We start from the raw sequence: 17,331 nt of genomic DNA on the forward strand, positions 1-17,331 counted from the left end.
CTGAGGTCAGAAACATTTATTCAGTAAACACTTGTTAAGAACCTAATGTGTGCACTGCGCATTGGTAGACCGTGGAAGACACAAGTTCACTCTTTAAGACAGTCTCTTAAATGCAAAGATTTGTGTGAAATCTTAATTCATCGGTCCCAAAATTCTTTCCTGAGCTAACCTCACAGTAACCGATGCTGTGGTTTTGCCTTAAAATGAGCTTTTTCAAAATGAAATGGAGTTAGCTATTCTTAGGACCTCTAGAATTGAGAATCAAAAGGTTCTCAGAGCCACTGGAGATATGGAGAGGGAATAAACCAAACAAAACACGAGTATCGTCCTTTCTAGCCGACCTAGAGGGTAATTTCAACTCAACCTCTGTGATTATGGGGGAGCCTCTGTGGTGGAACAAAGGAGAGCAGAGAGCCTGAGAGAAGAGAGTCAGGCGTCAGGGCCCATGGGATGGGGTGACAGAAACACTATTACAGAAAATAAAGTCAGGGAGGGAACTGGGACAGAGGCTACAATAACATACCCCACCCATGTGCTCTTCATACAATGTGACTGACACTCCTCCCATCTGGGAGTGGTTCTGACCACAGTGGAAGCTACGCCATGTGAGTTCCAAAGCCTGGTCATAAAAGGCAAGATAGTTTCCACGTGGTTGTCTTTTGAGAGTCGCCTTTGGAACCCCAAGACATCATGTAAGCATCTGAGTGCCCTGAGGCCGCCATGTTGCGAGGAAGCCCAGACCACACTGAGAGGCCACAAGTAGATGATCTGTCCACAGTCCCAGCTTAGTTCCAGAGGACAGCCAGCATCAGCCGCCAGGCATAGGAGTGAAGACAGCTTTGGATGATTCTAGGTCCCAGGTGTCAAGTCCCTCCAAGCCTTCAAATCTTCCTACTGAAGCAGGGACATTGAGAACAGGGACAAAACGTTCCCTCCTAAAGTCCACAGCAACCAGAAGTGGCTGCTGCTTTATGGCACTAAGTTTGGGGTGCTTTGTTACACGGCAACAGATAACTAGAACAGGAATCCTGAAGGGGACTGCCTCCCTGGTTTTAAACCTCTGCAGTTAATGGTTGGCAAGTCATTTGCCTTACACAGGCAGGAACTGCCTGTATCTCCCAGCCCTAAAGCAGAAACACAAGCATACCTAAGGGTTGTAAATGTGTTCCTCTGCATGGGGCCTAGGCAGATACCTATCCCTTTACAATAGAGGTTCTCAACGGAGGGTGATTTCCCCTCAGGGGATATCTGGCAATGTCTGAAGACATTTTTGATTGTCACAACTTGGGGGGAGTGGTGTTACCGTCCTCTTGTAGGTAGGAACCAGGGATACTGCTACATCCTAAATACACAAGACAGTCCTCCACAACAAAGAATTATTCTGTCCACAATGTCAGTAGTGCCAAGATTGAGAACCTCTGCATGAGAAGACAGCAAGCACCCAGAGCTGCGAAATTTGCTGAGAATGTTCCATATTCACAGGGGAATGCTACCTGGGCCGGGAAGACAGGCCACTACAAGGTATGACTGAAGACTCTTTTCTCCTCTTTTAGGTGTTAAATAAACAAAGTGCAGTCCACAGGCCACCCATCCGGTGCACCCAGACCCCACAATATCCTTTCTGAACCTTTCCTTCTGCACCAGGCTCCCTTTAAAGCAGAGCAATTAGACACCTGCTCTCAGACTCACTCTGGAAAACTGTTTCTTTGGCAAAACAAACAAACAAAACCCAAGGATAGTGAATTTTAGGACTGTGTGGCTGCTACAGGTGACCAGGAAACTGGTACCATATGAAAAGCTGTCCATTTTCAATGCGTCACTCTCACTTGCTTCTTTGACAAAAAGCCAGGGATGAGAGAAGGGAGGAAACTGCTCTAATTCACTCATTCATCCCACTGAGAATTGGACACAATGTGCCCGGCCTGGGGAGGCGGGGCTGGGTGTTTTGAGTGCACGGAGGTGTGGAGCAGATTGTCTTCCAAGCTGCTGGGGTGTTTTCAGGTGGATGGATATGAACTTCTCCTTCAGCAAGATTTACATCCTGTTTACCTTGGGCAGCAAGGAGAAAGTGCAGCTGAAAGTCCCTTTCACTTTTACAGTGAGGGCAAGGCTCCCGGCTGATTTATGGAGCCGCTCAGGCGGCTCCATCGGAAGTGACGCTGCAAGATACACGCTCCACAAGGCCAGCAGCAGGGGCCAAGGTCAGGGTCACACTCAGCAGGAACTGAGGCTGCAGACAGACCACTCCCTGCAGGGACTTCTGGAGGAGCCGTGTGCAATAGTGTGAAAATCAAGCCACAACAACACAGAAAGAAAGGATGAAGGTCTGATGAGACCCTGTCATTTTTTTTTTTCCAAAATGAAAATACCTCTATTCTCCCTGATTATCAAAGTAATTATGTTCATTGAAAGAAAAAAAAAAAACTTCAGAGAATATGGAACAATAAACAAAGGAGTATAGTATGGAAAAGGGGGGTGGGATACAACTACATTTACGGTGGAGAAACCTGATAAACATGGCCTCAGCCAGGTGACTAAGGTCAAATTTAACAGTGGCAAGTCAGCTTGACAGTATGTATCTTTGATATGATGTGATGAAAATGGCCCTGGACCTCTGTGATCTTCCTCTCCAAAACTTAGAGCCCCAGTCTAATCACGAGAAAAACGTGATACAAATCCCAATCAAGGGGCATTCTTTAAGATATCTGATCAGCCTACCTCAAAACTGTCAAGGTCATCAAAACCAAGGACAGTCTGAGAAGCCGTTTCAGCCAAGTGTAGCCTGAGGAGACAGGATGACTGAATGTAATGTGGCGTGCTGGATGGGATCCTAGAACACAATAAGGACATTAGGTAGAAAGTAAGAAAATCTGAACAAGTGTGGACTTTAGTTAATGAGAATCTATCAATACCGGTTCATTAATTGTAACAAATGTACCATAGTAATGTGCGATGTTAATAATAAGGCAAACTGAGAGCGGGGTTTATGGGAATTCTCTGTACTATCATTTGAAAATTTTCTGTAAATCTAAAGCTACTCTAAAAAATTAAGTTTATGAAAAAACAAAAAGGAAATGAGAATGCTCTATAATTGCACCCTCCAGGCAAACTACTGTTAACACCATGCTTTAAAGCCTTCTCTTTGCATATACAATCATTCTGTATGTATACATATTTTTATTATTTTCATTTAATTTTTTTTACAAAAAATAAGACTATTCTATAAATTTTTAACCCTTTTTATTCCTTCTCTGGCAATCACTTGCCAATCTAGTCAGCATAGATTATTACAATGTTCCATATGCAGGGGAAGGTGAAATTCACGTAAGAAGTATATTAGAACACCTGAAAGTCAGGTCTACTTCACAAGGTAGCCTGGACCAATATGCAATGCGTGCTTTAGGAAGCCATCTGCTAGGCAAGTACTAGTTTCAACAAGATCATAAAGGGACACATCCGAGCTATAGCCAGGGGAGTGGGGGAAGAATCCTGATGTTTCACACACCACTCACTTCACAACCACCACCTCTTTGAATTCTCACAGAAATCCTACAAGGTCAACCTGTTTGTACTCATTTTCAGGAAAGGAAACCAGGGGACACTTGTACCTTGCTCAAGGCCAGACAATGAGTCAGTCGTGGAGCCAGTGTCTGAACCAAGTCCAACCCCCAAACTTGGGCTCTTTCTCCCGCATAATGCAGTGCTGTTGCTTGGACCAGGTCTGACTTTCAGAGTCGAGGAAACCATGACCAGATGGGTATAGATCAACTGCAGTGCAGCTGCTGGAATAAGGACCATTCAGTAACATATGCCCCAAGCACTTGTCTTGCGTAGTTTGAATACCTGAGTGGTCCAGGGGTTCTATTCTACGTGTGGGAACCACAGAGCACATGCAGTTCAGCCACAGATGAAAACTTCCAAACTCCATTTCAAGGTCCCCATGGCTCTGAGGAAGCACAATGCCAAGCTGAATGCAAAGATTCGTGGGCCCTGGTCCCAGGGATGTCATTTAGTAGGTCTAGTTTGTGACCTCGGAGCTGGCTGTAATTCCAAAGGGTCTCTTCTGGTCTTCTTAATACATTTTCCTCGGAGAATGGGATGGTGGTGGGGGAGAGAGAGAGAAGGAAGCAGAGAGAGAAGCATAGCAGGTCAGCACAGAACATTGGTCATGGGGCCAGGCCTCTTCTTGGGATTTTAAAAAAGCACAAATAATCCAAACGGAAAAAGCATTCTTGAGATGCTTCAATCCATCCCCTTATGGTTCAGGCAAGGTATCAACGTTCCGAGGGCCACATTCAAACCTCGACTGCCCTCCTCAAACCCACAAACCACTGTCCAAGAAGCAGATGGTATGGTACGGCTGGTCATGGCCGCTGACACAGGGCAGCTTTGCCGAGAGGAAACACCGCATAGCAGGACACATCCCCATTCCCTCCTAATGGAGCAGCACATGCGGGTCTGTGTCAGGCGGCCAGAAGCCTCATCTCTGCTCCCACCTCATTAGTTAACAAGAGCCCACAACGCCCCACTGTCTGCTCGGAAACAGCAGACAAGACAGGCGCTGTGCCCGGAAGATTAAGAGAGCAACTGGCCAGGCTGGGGAAGGGGAGGGCCTGGCATCTGTACACTGAGAACCTTCAGGCCTGGAGGAAGGATGGTCTACACTTCCCCCGTCTTTTCTACAAGGTGCGTGCTCTCCTGGGTCTCGGACTGGAAAAGCCCCCGAAGAACTAGTGCCAGACCTGTGCAGTAAAGGGCCCTAGTCTTTGCACAATTATTACACATCTTTCTAGGGCCCAGCAAATAAGAGCTCTCCAATGAGGTCAGGGTAACACAGTGCTGGAAATTCCGAGGGTGCGCTTACTATGAAAGCCGCCTCTGACTGCGCGCCCCCTAGGGGCCACGAGTGGAACTGGACATGTTCTGCGCATTGCCACGTTCCATCTTGGCTGCCACCCTTGTGGAAGTGATGTTACTATTTCTGCTTTATAGACGAGGCTCAGGGGGCTTAAAATACTTGCTCCATTTGCACAGCTGGGACTTAAACCCAGGCATGAGCACGAATGGCTCCCGGAAGGCCTGTGGCAGTGTTATGGACGCAGGTTTTATTCTAGGAGCTACGGGGTGACAGACAGATATGTGGCCTCAGGTTTGTATTGCAAATAGATTCTTTTGGCTGCTGTGTGGAGAGGAGAGTGGAGTGGGTGTGTATGGAGACCCATCACTACGTGCCTGAGAGGAGAGATAGCAGTCAGAGAAGTGGGAGGAAGACCAGGGTGCTTGCTCTGGGTACCCGGAGGACTGCACCGTATCTGACAAAGTCATTTCCATGGAAACAGGAGGACACTGTTTATCCACGTGTGGACCGTGGACTCCGCGTCAGAATCACTACAGGTGCTCTTAAAATTCAGATTCCTGGCCTCTATCTCAGATTTTCTAAATCTGAAGCTCTGGGTGGGTTTGGGGGGCGGGGTGTTAAAATCTGCATGATCAAGAATTTAGAATTAAGGGCTTGGGCCCTGGAGTCAGAGCGCCTGAGTTTTCATCCCAATTCTGTCACTTCAGTGAGCCCAGGAAAGTTACTTGCTGTCTGTAGAACAGGTCTCATTCTAGTATCCATCCCCTATGGACATTCTGAGGGTTCAATCAGCTAATATTATAAAGCCCTTAAACCAGTTCTAGGCCAAGAGTAAGAGCTCAATTAGTGTTCAGCTACCTGTGAAAAGGATAATGCAAATGGAATGAAAGCTGGTAGAGGCTCAGGCGCTGGTCCCCCCTCCCCCTGCAAACAGAGACGCTTCCTTTGTGGGCTGGTCTCCGGAGCTCAAGATCTCGGAGTGAGGAAGATTCTATTCTCCATCTGAAATGAAGCTGTCCCACACCCTGAGTGTATCTCCACCAGCTGTGGCAGCCAACGTATCCATAGCTCCGGCGCAGATTCAGACACAAAGGCAGCATCTCGGCTGTTACGGGTTGATTGTGTCCCCTACCTCCACCAAGATGTTAAAGTCCTAACCCCCGGTACCTGTGAATGCGACCTTATTTGGAAAGAGAGTCTTTGCCCATGATCAAGTTAAAATGAGGTCATTAGGGTGGTCCCTAATCCAACATGACCGTATCCTTAATAAAAGGGGAAATTTGGACACAGAATGAGACACGTACAGAGGGAAGGTGATGTGGAAATACAAGGAGAATGCCATCTATAAACCAACGAACGCCTGAGGCCACCAGAAACCGGGAGAAAGACAGATTCTCCCACACAGCCATCAGGAGGAACCAACGTGTCAACCCCTCGATTTCAGGCTTCCAGCCTCCGGATCTGTGAGACAATACACTTCTGTTGTTTATGCCGTTTGCTTTGTGTTTGTTACAGCAGCCCTTGGACATTGATACATCTGCCAACACAGAATGGGCAGTAACTGGGCCCCAGAGTAGAGAGAGAGAGAAATGTCGGCTCCCAGGAAGGAAGCCCTCCATCCCCGAATTGGGAGCCTGGATCTGGCCAGCTGAGTCCCAGTGGGCAGCGGCCCTTTTGGAGACAATCACATTGCTGTTGATTGGGAAGAGGTAGGTGCTGCGTGCTTCCCTCAACTGTTCATCTCCGGGGAGCTGGTGGAGGGTGAGTATTGCAAGGACCACGAGCCCCTTCCTCACTTGTGAGGCTGTGCGATTTGGTTCACGACCATGGGGTGCACTCAGCCGACGCATCAGCCCATTGTCCAGTGAACGCTGCCAGTTGAAGCCCCTGGTAGCTGATTTTCTGTGGCGCAGTTCACACAGAGCAGTGGCGAACGGCTCCATAAAGAAAACACAGAAGACCTCCGTCTCTTCCACCCCCTCACCTCCCGCCCCCAGGACTTCAGCTTTTAATACACGGAGAGCAGCTGGCTTTCAGCGAAATCTTGGCATGCCTACACTGGCTCTGACAGGCTGCTGAAAGCTGGGGGCTGTGTACTTGGCAGACGGTCAGTTCCCGGCCCCACCTTGTTACGTGGGGCCTGGGTCGGGGACCTCTGTGCCCCAAATCCGAGTCCCGAGCAGTGGGAGAGCTCTGCCACTCCACGGGCTTGTCCATACTTCAGGGGATGCCTGGTGCAGGCCAGTCCACAGGCAGAGCCCGGAAACTAGAAAGAAGGAAGGTTGAGCCCCCTAGAATGACACTCAAGACCCTTCATACTCGTCTGCAACTGCAGGCCCCCCTTGTCTTCTTCCTCCCCTCACCACCAGGCTCCAGAAAGGCTGAACGAGGGATCCTTCCTGAATTCAAATCCGGTCTCCCTCGCGTACCTGCCTTGCGAGCTTGAATATGGTCCCAAGCCTCCGTTTCTACCTCTGTAAAATGGGGAGACAAATATCTATTCTTTCTGGCTATTACCTGGTTATTATAAGGATTATAAGAAGTAAAATGTTCAAAGGGCCTTCACGGTGTCCAACTCACAGTCAGCACACGGGAGAAGCTATTATTGATCGTCAGTAACTCATGCATCGGTAACCTAATTGGACAGTGTTCAACCTACAAATAACTCTGCTGATTGACAACAGAATTACCAGAATCAAAAAAAGCAGTAATTGACTCATTGAACCTCACTCCCCTGCTGCTTCCAAAGGCCCAACCGTGACACTGGAAAGGACAAAAGAGGACTTTTCTGGTTTAACTAATTTAACTAGTTTAATCTAGTTTAATTTAGATTCTGGTGTGGCGTGGAGCCTCAGTTGTCAGGGAGGGGGAGGGGTTCTGAGAGCCGTAAAGGTCGAAGAGTAAGCCATTCTGGGCCTCCTGCCTCTCACCCATGCACACACACACACAGACACATACACACAGACACACACACAGACACACAGACACATAGACACACACAGACACACACACAGACACACACTGACACACACTGACATACATACAGACACAGACACACACACACACTGACATACATACACAGACACACACACAGACACACAGACACACACAGACACACACAGACACACACTGACATACATACACAGACTCACACTGACATACATACACAGACACACACACAGACACACACACAGAGACACACACCGGCATACATACACAGACACACACACAGACACACACTGACATACATACACAGACACACACTGACACACACAGACAGACATACATACACAGACACACACACAGACACACACACACACACTGACATACATACACAGACACGCACACAGACACACACTGACATGCATACACAGACACACACTGACATACATACACAGACACACACACAGAGACACACACTGGCATACAGACACACAGACACACACACACACACACTGACATACACAGACACACAGAGACACACAGAGACACAGACACACACTGACACACACAGACACACACTGACATACATACACAGACACACACACACAGACACACACAGACACACACTGACATACATACACAGACACACACAGACACACACACAGACACACAGACACACACAGACACACACTGACATACATACACAGACACACACTGACATACATACACACACACTGACACACACTGACATACATATACAGACACACACACACACAGACACACACTAACATACATACACAGACACACACACAGACACAGACACACATGCAGACACACACTGACATACATACACAGACACACACTGACACACAGACACACACACAGACACACACACTGGCATACATACACAGACACACACAGACACACACACTGACTGACATACACAGACACAGAGACACACACACAGACACATAGACACACACACACTGACACACACAGACACACACACACACACAGACACACACACACACAGATACATACACACAGACACACACACACAGACACACACAGATACATCACACACACGCAGCACAAAGACACACAGACACACACACACAGACACACACACAGAAACACACACAGATGCATCTCACAGACACACATACACAGCACAAAGACACAGACACACACACATACACATCACACAGAAACAGACACAGGCACAGACACACATGCACAGCACAAAGACACACACACACAGACACACACCACACATGACACAAAGACACAGTGCCATATTCAAGTCTTTTGTAAGCTCGTTTTCCCCTTCCTCTTGGAAGAATTGACTTCCCGAAGCTCATGGCCTCCGAATTTTAGGGGTGTGATTGAATTGATATCAGCATGGCGGGAATCGGCAGCCATCTGAAGAGATCTCTTTACATAACCGTATTCTCCCTTCTGTCTTTATTACAAATAACGGTAACCTCTTAGAACTGCAATCTCGAAGGCTTCTGACCTGATTTTATCCTGTCTTTAACTCTCTTTGAGACTCTGGCTGTCTCCAACAGGGGCAACCAGACTGCAGCCTTCTGTCTTAGAGCACGGTAGACCTGGGCCTGCAGAGGAAGAGGGGGCCTCGGCACTGGAGGATGCACAGAGCCCTCTGGGTCATGTCAGAAAAGGAGCCGCTTCAAGTCTCAACGGGGCTTTCTTTGCCTTCTTCATCTCTGAGTAAGGACACATGGCTCTGAGTTCCCTTGACAACTTCTCCCCACCTGCTGCCTGCCATAATGGATCATTTTTAAGAACTAGAAGGTGGCACTGAAGTGTATACCTCTTTAACTACTTCCACCCTCATAGTATACGATCCTTTGAGTCCTCAGTGCACCTAGCTCCATTTCCTGCCGTAGCCACCCAGTAAGTCGCCAGGTCCAGAGGTCCTGGGTGGCCAGAGGCAGGCTTCCTGTCCCACGCTTGGATTTTAAGCAAGACCAGGATGCAAGTTACTATCCACAGGGCAGGACACTCAACAATAGTCCCATCTAGAGGGGGAAGGGGCCCCAGCCTTCGAGTCTCTACAAGGCAACCTGCAGCCAAAGAAATGTCTGGTCAGGGTCAGGTGCCAGTCACTCCTTCAAGAAGCCCCCATGGCCACTCCTCTATTGACATTCATACCCTCCTGGACGTGAGCAGCTCCCCTGGACACTCAGGCTCTGTGCCTGCCCATGAGGTAGCACCAAGTGGTAACAATGATGGCAATCCCTGAGGCTCTGGGGTCAAGGAAAGGCTGACTTCCAGGGTCCTTAGCCAGACTGCTGGCTTGGCTTTACACTTGCTTGCCGGCCGGTTCCCACACTTTCCCTCCAACTTTTGCTGTTGATGTTCAGCCCAAACTCAAGGCTTCATCTCCCCTACCACCGGCTGGCTCCCCTTCCGCTTCCGCAAACGCCTTACCCACCCATCCTGTAAGACTCCTCTCAAATTCTACATCCTCTGTGAACATTTCCAGATACCATGATGATTTAGTGATCCTTCTCTTGGCCTCCCACGGGCTATCCCTTCTTTCTGTCAGCGATCAGAACTTATTGCAATTGCTTTCTGTGGGCCTCCCCACGTGGCTTGGAGGTGCTCTAAGGCGGGACCCTGGCCTTCCATTCATACCTCCACAGCCTAGCCTGGGGCCTGGCACAGAGCAGGGTTTCAGCAAATGTTGTTGTGCACTCACTGAATGAACATGGGATAGTAAATGCACGAGTGACATAGAGCAGAAAGTTGCAGTCGGGCAGTGATGCATGAGGCCATCAGGCTGTTCTTGCATTTTAATATTTTAGGACTGCTATACTTCCTCCACTTTTTCAGGTCACATCCATGAGAATGAGTCATTTCTCAGCGGTGGGGGTGCACGACTGGGTTTGCTCATTCTATGAAGCCTTATTGTAATGGGTGATAAGCAATGACTTCAGATACTGCTTGATACCTTTGGGGTAGTGCTTGGTTGTTTTTCCCAATGGACCTTTGTATGCAATGTCTCAATCAGGGTGGGACACCCTCCAGAGATAAGAGCACCATCATTTTGCAGATGAGGAAACTGAGGCCCAAGAAGTTAAGCAGTTGGACTCCAGGGCACGTGGCAAGCTAAGATAAAGCTGAAATGAGGCTTAACCCCGCCTTCTTCTGTTACACTATCCACATCTCCAGTCTGCCCATCCTTGATCAAAGTGACATATCCAGACATAAAATCCATGTGTGATTTTTATCTCATCTGCTCATAACAGTCTCACCAACAGGCTGAATGTGGAGTTGCAGGGGCTTTTGGGGCCAGTGTTTTGGCCCTAACAACTGTGTAGATGGCCTGGTCTAGTGAACTCACCAGCCATATATCTGCTTATAAGCTCAGGCTTTCTCTGTCTTGCCCTCAGTAATACTCATAATCAAATTTCAAATTAACTCAGAAAAGAGTAATCATTGTACATCTCCTCTCTTCTCAGTACTGTTAGTTGCTGTGATGAAACAGAATGAGTGAGGGAAAGATAGATAGTGTGATAGGGTTCCTAAGTGGTAGCAGAGAATTCCACTGGGGTGAGAAGGCAAGGGACTGGATAGCGGAAAAGAGAAAACCAAGGACGATGTGAGTAAAACTATAGTCAGACCATGGGGCGGGGGCCCTGGCGAGAGCTTACATGCCATGCTAAGGCGTTTGAGCTTTATTTCCTAGACAGTATATAGTCATGAATCATATAATGTTAGAGCTGGGAGGATTCTCAGAAATGACCTGGTCCACTCATCCATTCCACAGATGGACATGCTGAGGCCCAGGCAGGAAATGTGACCTGCCAACAGTCACATGGTGAATTATTGGCAAATTAAGCGCACAGTCAGAGCTCTGATTCAAGAAGTCCTCACTGGTGGCAACCCAGAAGTGGATTAACTCGTAGAGAGATGGATGAGTTGGACAATGCTGACACCCCTTGGCATAGAACTCATGTATTTACAGAAAGGGAGGCCGAGAGAAGTGGAAAGAGATCCCTAAAGGAGGGGAAGGTGGAGAGAGGAACAAGACGACATGTAATGAACTCCATCTGGGGTCACCCTCAGAGTCAGGCTCTGGGCTTGGCACTCTGTATTGTCTCTTAAATTGTCTGAACAGCCCAGGGAAGGACCATGAACTCCCTTGAGAAGGAGGTCTGATGTTCAGAGAAGATTGATAACTTGCCTGAGCTTGAACCTGGCTTTGAATAAAGGTCAGTAAGACACAAAGACCTCAAGCTTTTTCTGCCCTCCCTGAATTTTACAAGGTCATGCTAAGATCTTGAGCAAATGAACAGGGATTGGACCCCTCCTCCCAGCCCACTGCCAACCCCCTGCCTGCCTCTCTTCTTGTTCCTGTCTTATGCCTCTGTCCAGAAGAAGGGCAATGAGACCCTGCCTATAGACTTTCTGACCAGAAAAGACAATGAAATTCACCTCGGAGATGTGTAGACCAGAAAACCCAGTGTCCGCTCTATGAAAGGGATGGGGATCAACAGAGGTAATCAGAGTCTCTTATCTTCATGACTCAGCACCTTCCAAGTTGAGAAGACCATGTCCACATCCACAACATTTCTCATCCATTCATTACAGCCAAGTGTTCATCCCAGCCCAATGAACCCCTGCTCCACATGGCTTCCCAACCAGGAACACAGGTAGATTTGGGGGGGAAATCAACTGAATTTCTACTATTTGCAAAATATAAGCAAGAGTGAAGCCACTGCTGAGCACCTGGAGTGTCTCCCTGTTTCCTACAGGGTTGATTACTATCAGTACCTTTCTGGGCTTATCCTGCAGGACAGGGCCATGCTCACCCCCCCACCCCCACGCCAGCCAAGCCTCATCTCTCCTTTCTCTACCTCCAAGTTTCTATTCCAACAAAACGGAACAGTTAGAGCCCCCTGTGGACATTCTCGTCTCCTTGTCCTTGAACTTACTGTTCTTTCTTGGAATGTCCTCCACATCTCCCACCCTCCACCTTTACCTTGTGTGAAGACAGCTATCTGCCACTGCCTCTTCCCCAGTCTGGGAGAGGGACCCCTCGTGTTCACAGAGCCCCTGTGCATTCCTCTGTCACTGCACTGATCACCGGTCTATCTCTGTCTGCCTGTCCCTCCCCAGGACAGGGGCTGGATTGCTTCATGTCTGCAGACACAAAGCCAAGCACATTATCAGAAAACACTGAACACCTTCTTGAATAATAAACATATGAATAAATGAACAAATAGATGAATGCCAATAAGTACTACAGTGATCCAAGTGAGCTTGGAAGCTTGTTAGAATGAGCAGAGACTTGAAGACAAACACTGGAGAACATGGGAGTACATTTTGTGAGAAGAGTGAGGGAGAAAGTCAGTATTAGCCAAGGGCAGATGCAGAAATAAAATGTCATATAGGGCATGGGAGAGGGACTGCCTTGGTTACAGTGTCAGCCTTGTGGATAAAAGTAGTCAGACATAGGGCAGAACCCCAGGTGACTGAGAACCACAGCTGGCCTATAAGATGGCCTTTGTGCAAAGTGGAAAAAGGTACCTTCTTGGTACAGATGCCAACCTGAAGCCACATGGCCTGGAGAATGAGTGGTCAGTATCCTGTTAAGAAACAAATCTTTTATTCTGCCGGATGTAGCACTTGAGGGTGTGGCCTGGTGAGCAGAACAAGTATCAAATTTCAAACTCCTGTGTTAGGTGCCCTTGTGCAATACCTGACCTGCACAACTGTGGCCTGACCTTGACGGTCTGGGTAAGATGTATAGAGAACAAGAAGCACAACTGAAGCCTAATTCTTTTCATAGATGCTGACTTTTAGAGCTATTTGGTCTTTTTATCAGCCTCCAAGCCTCAAAGTTCACTTCTTCTTCCAGAAATCCTTCCCATATTTTGAGCCCCCCTGAAAGCAGAGCCTGAGACAAAGACTTGGACCAGGTAATTTCCTTGGGAGGTGTCTCAGGAAGGCAAAGTGAGGGGGCAAGGAAAACGAGACAAGGAAACTTGGAAAGGTGCAGAATTGAGCTAGTTATTGCTGTGGGCAAAATGGGGCTCGATCCTGCTGGGAAGCCACTGAGAATCATGTAGAATGCACACGGAGATTTTCCCTCTAAAGAACGAGCAGCTGAGATATTTATTAACCATCCCCATCCTCCACCTCCCATTTGTGGGGAGTTGTTCCTGGGAACATGAACTTTCCCACACTTCTGGGCAGCGCCTGAGTGTGAAGTAGGTGCTCTGAGTGGATGTGGAGGTGCTGAGAGTATGCACTGACCTGTCCATCGTGATTGCACTGAGACCAGAGGGGCTGAGGGGGCAGGATTCGGGACACAACAAGTAACTGACACAGTATATCCTTAGGTCAAATCAGACATTGGGAATCTTCTTTTTACTTGAAGAAGTCAGGAAGAGAAGCAGCCCCTCTGGTCCTCTCTCTCCCAGGAGAAGCCAAAAATGTTGGTTGCAGACCTGGCTCTCTGCCATTCATTCCCTGCAGCAACCAGCATGATGGGACCCTAAGAAAGGCAGCCTCTAGCCATGAATGATAAAGGTGCAGGCACTCACCAGTTCTTGGGGGCCAGGTGGGGTACTCAGTGCCATTCCTCCCTGAAGAGGGGAAGGGAAACGCACCAGCTTAGCTCTGGCCCTTGGGTAACATTGAATTACTTACATTTAATATTTTATGGCAGGCTTAATGATATAAGCTTCATTCTTTAGCATCTATTAGAAATGAAGGAACATTTATATTTTAGTGGCACCCAGCCATAGATTTCCCCATGCCTGCTTTTCTGGGGCCTTGCCATGAATACAGGAAGCAGATGAGAAGCCATCGATCAGAGCTTGGATCTTAACCCCATAAATATGACCCGAATTGCTTATGCCTATAAAATCAAAGGAAGAGGCTGATTTTTTATGAGGTTGGGCTGAATTTCTTTTTTAATTCAAGGTGTGTCACATGTATTTATAAGCCCAAATCACGATCCTTTCAGGGAAGGTTTGGAGATTGTTCTGTGAATACCAAGTACCCAGTATAGAAAACAGACATGGGAAGGAGGACCCAAGCAGGGTCCTGGGCAGCAGACCCCTGGACCAGCCATTTCGGACACATCAAGCAGAAAGTCACAAAGTCAAAAGAAGATGTCTCAAACACTCATTAGGATAGCCACTATTAAAAACCCAAACCCAGAAAATAACAAATGCTATGAGGATGTGGAGAAATTGAAACCCTCGTGTAATGTTGGTGGGAATGCAAAGTGGTACAGCTGCTAGTGAAAACAGTATTGTGGGTTCTCAAAAAACTAAAAATAGAAATACCATATGACCCATCAATTCCACTTCTGGGTATATACCAGAAATAATTGAAAGCTGGGAATCAAAGGGACATTTGTATATTAATGTTCATGGCAGCATTATTCACAATAGTCGAAAGGTGGAGGTAACCCAAATGTTCCTCAATGGATGAATGGGTAAACAAAATGTGGTAGATACACACAATGGAATATTATTCAGCCTTAAACAAGAAGGACATTTTGACATGTGATACGATGTGGATAAACCTTAGGAATGTTATACTAAGTAAAACAAGCCAGTCACAAAAGGATAAATATTTGCATTATGACACTTATATGAGTTATCTAGAGTATTCAAAATCCTAGAGTCAGAAAGTAAAATGGTGTTTGCTCAGGGCTGGGAGAAGGAGGAAATGAGGAGTAATTGTTTAATGGGCACAGAGTTTCAGTTTTGCAAGATTAAGAGTTTTGGAGATGGATGGTGTGATGGTTGCATAATGATGTGGAAGTACTTAATGCCACTGAACTGTGCACTTAAAAATTGTTAAGATGGTAAATATTATGTTATGTATATTTTACCATAGTTAAAAATTGCAAAAAGATAGGTACAAGAGGGGAGATCAAGATGGCCAAGTAGGAGGTTGCAGAGGTCACCTCTCTGCATGAACACATCCAAAATACATATACATGTGGAGCAATTCTTGCTGAAAAAAAGAACTGGAAACTGGAAGAAAGTCTCTTCTACAACTAAGGCTGTAGAGAAAGATCTACAGGGAGTTGGGTAGTAAGGGAGGAGAAGTGATCAGGTCAGGACCCGGGGCCCCTATCAGGGGACACAGAAGAGAAGGGGGATATCACAGGCTTGGAGATCTTCCTTGGGGAGTGAGGGGTTCAAACCATATATTGGGCACCCCAGCCCTGGCGTCTGACACTAGGAAGATGAGTCCCCTTTGCTGGTGTGAAAACCAGTGGGTCTTACTGGACACCTGTAAGAAGCTAAGACTCTGCTCATAAAGAACGTGCACACACTTTGGCTTATTCCTGGAAATAAGGTGGAGGAAGCAGATTGAAAATGGCTTGGGGTTCTGGCCAGATTCCTGAGACTGTCCCAGCGTGCGCCCCAGCCAGCACAGGGTGTCTGCTCCAGCCCCTCTTCCTTTGGTTCAGCTCTACACGAGAGAGAAGACTGCCATTGCCAAGGAGAGTGTGCACGTGGTGGGGTCAGAACTGGCTTGGACCTGGCCCTGCATCTGAATGGAGTGAGGGCAGTTGTTGCTGGCAAGCGTGTGAAGGCAGAGAATTGGAAACAGCCTAGGGCTCTGACTGGCTTGCTGGGACCATAGCAGCCAACACCTCAGCCTGCACCGGGTGCCCACTCCAGCTCCTCTTGCTCTGGCACTGCTCTCCACTACGGTGAAGGTGCCATTGCTGGGGGTGGAGGGAGAGCACACAATTAGAGGGAATGGAACCGACTTGGATCTGACCCTCAGGGCTTCTGCTCCAGCACTTTGGATGCTGCCCCTGCCCCCAATAGGGTAGTGACAGTCATTGAGCATAGGAGAAGCCCCGGCTCACACCTTGCACTGGTTCTAGCCCCTCCATTTCCAGCCCTAACTTCCACCAAGGTAGTAGCTGCCAGCACACCCAGAGGAAGATCCAGGTCTCCCACCAAAACCACTGGGCATGCACAGACTGCATAGGGATGACCCCACATAAAGACACACTTTCAAGACCTAGATAGGTAACTGTTTCACCTAATTTCATAAAGACAGAGAAAGGTAAACAAAATGAGAAGACAAGAATTTGTTTCAAATTAAAGAACAAGAAAAAACCTGAAGAAACAACTAATGAAACAGAGATAAATAATTTACCAGATAAAGAATTCAAAGCATTAGTAATAAGAATGCTAACTGAACTTGGGAAAAGAATAGATGAACATAGCAAAAATTTTTACAAGGAACTAGAAAATATAAAAAAGGACCTATCAGAACTGAAGAATACAGTAACTGAAATGAAAACACACTAGAAGGAATTATCAGCAGACTGGCTGATAAAGCAGAATGCATAGGATATCTTCAAGATAGAATAATGGAAATCACCCACTCAGAACAGCAAAAAGAAAAACAAATTAAAAAAGAAAGAATAGTTTAAGGGACTTCCAGGACAACATCAAGCATAATAACATTTTCATTGTAGGGGTCCCAGAAGAGAGAGAAAGGGATAGAAA

The 17,331-nt window shown here is 47.3% G+C and overlaps 1 protein-coding gene across 2 annotated transcripts in view; it reads right to left on the reverse strand.

The window, feature by feature from the left end:
• CLSTN2 (calsyntenin 2) overlaps positions 1-17,331 on the reverse strand; it is a gene marked incomplete at both ends in the record, with an annotated part of 634,289 nt that overhangs the window by 217,371 nt on the left and 399,587 nt on the right. The window lies entirely within an intron of this gene.

The sequence above is a fragment of the Leucopleurus acutus genome (assembly GCF_964270905.1).
Source record: "Leucopleurus acutus genome assembly, chromosome: 5".
Taxonomy (NCBI): Eukaryota; Metazoa; Chordata; class Mammalia; order Artiodactyla; family Delphinidae; genus Leucopleurus; species Leucopleurus acutus.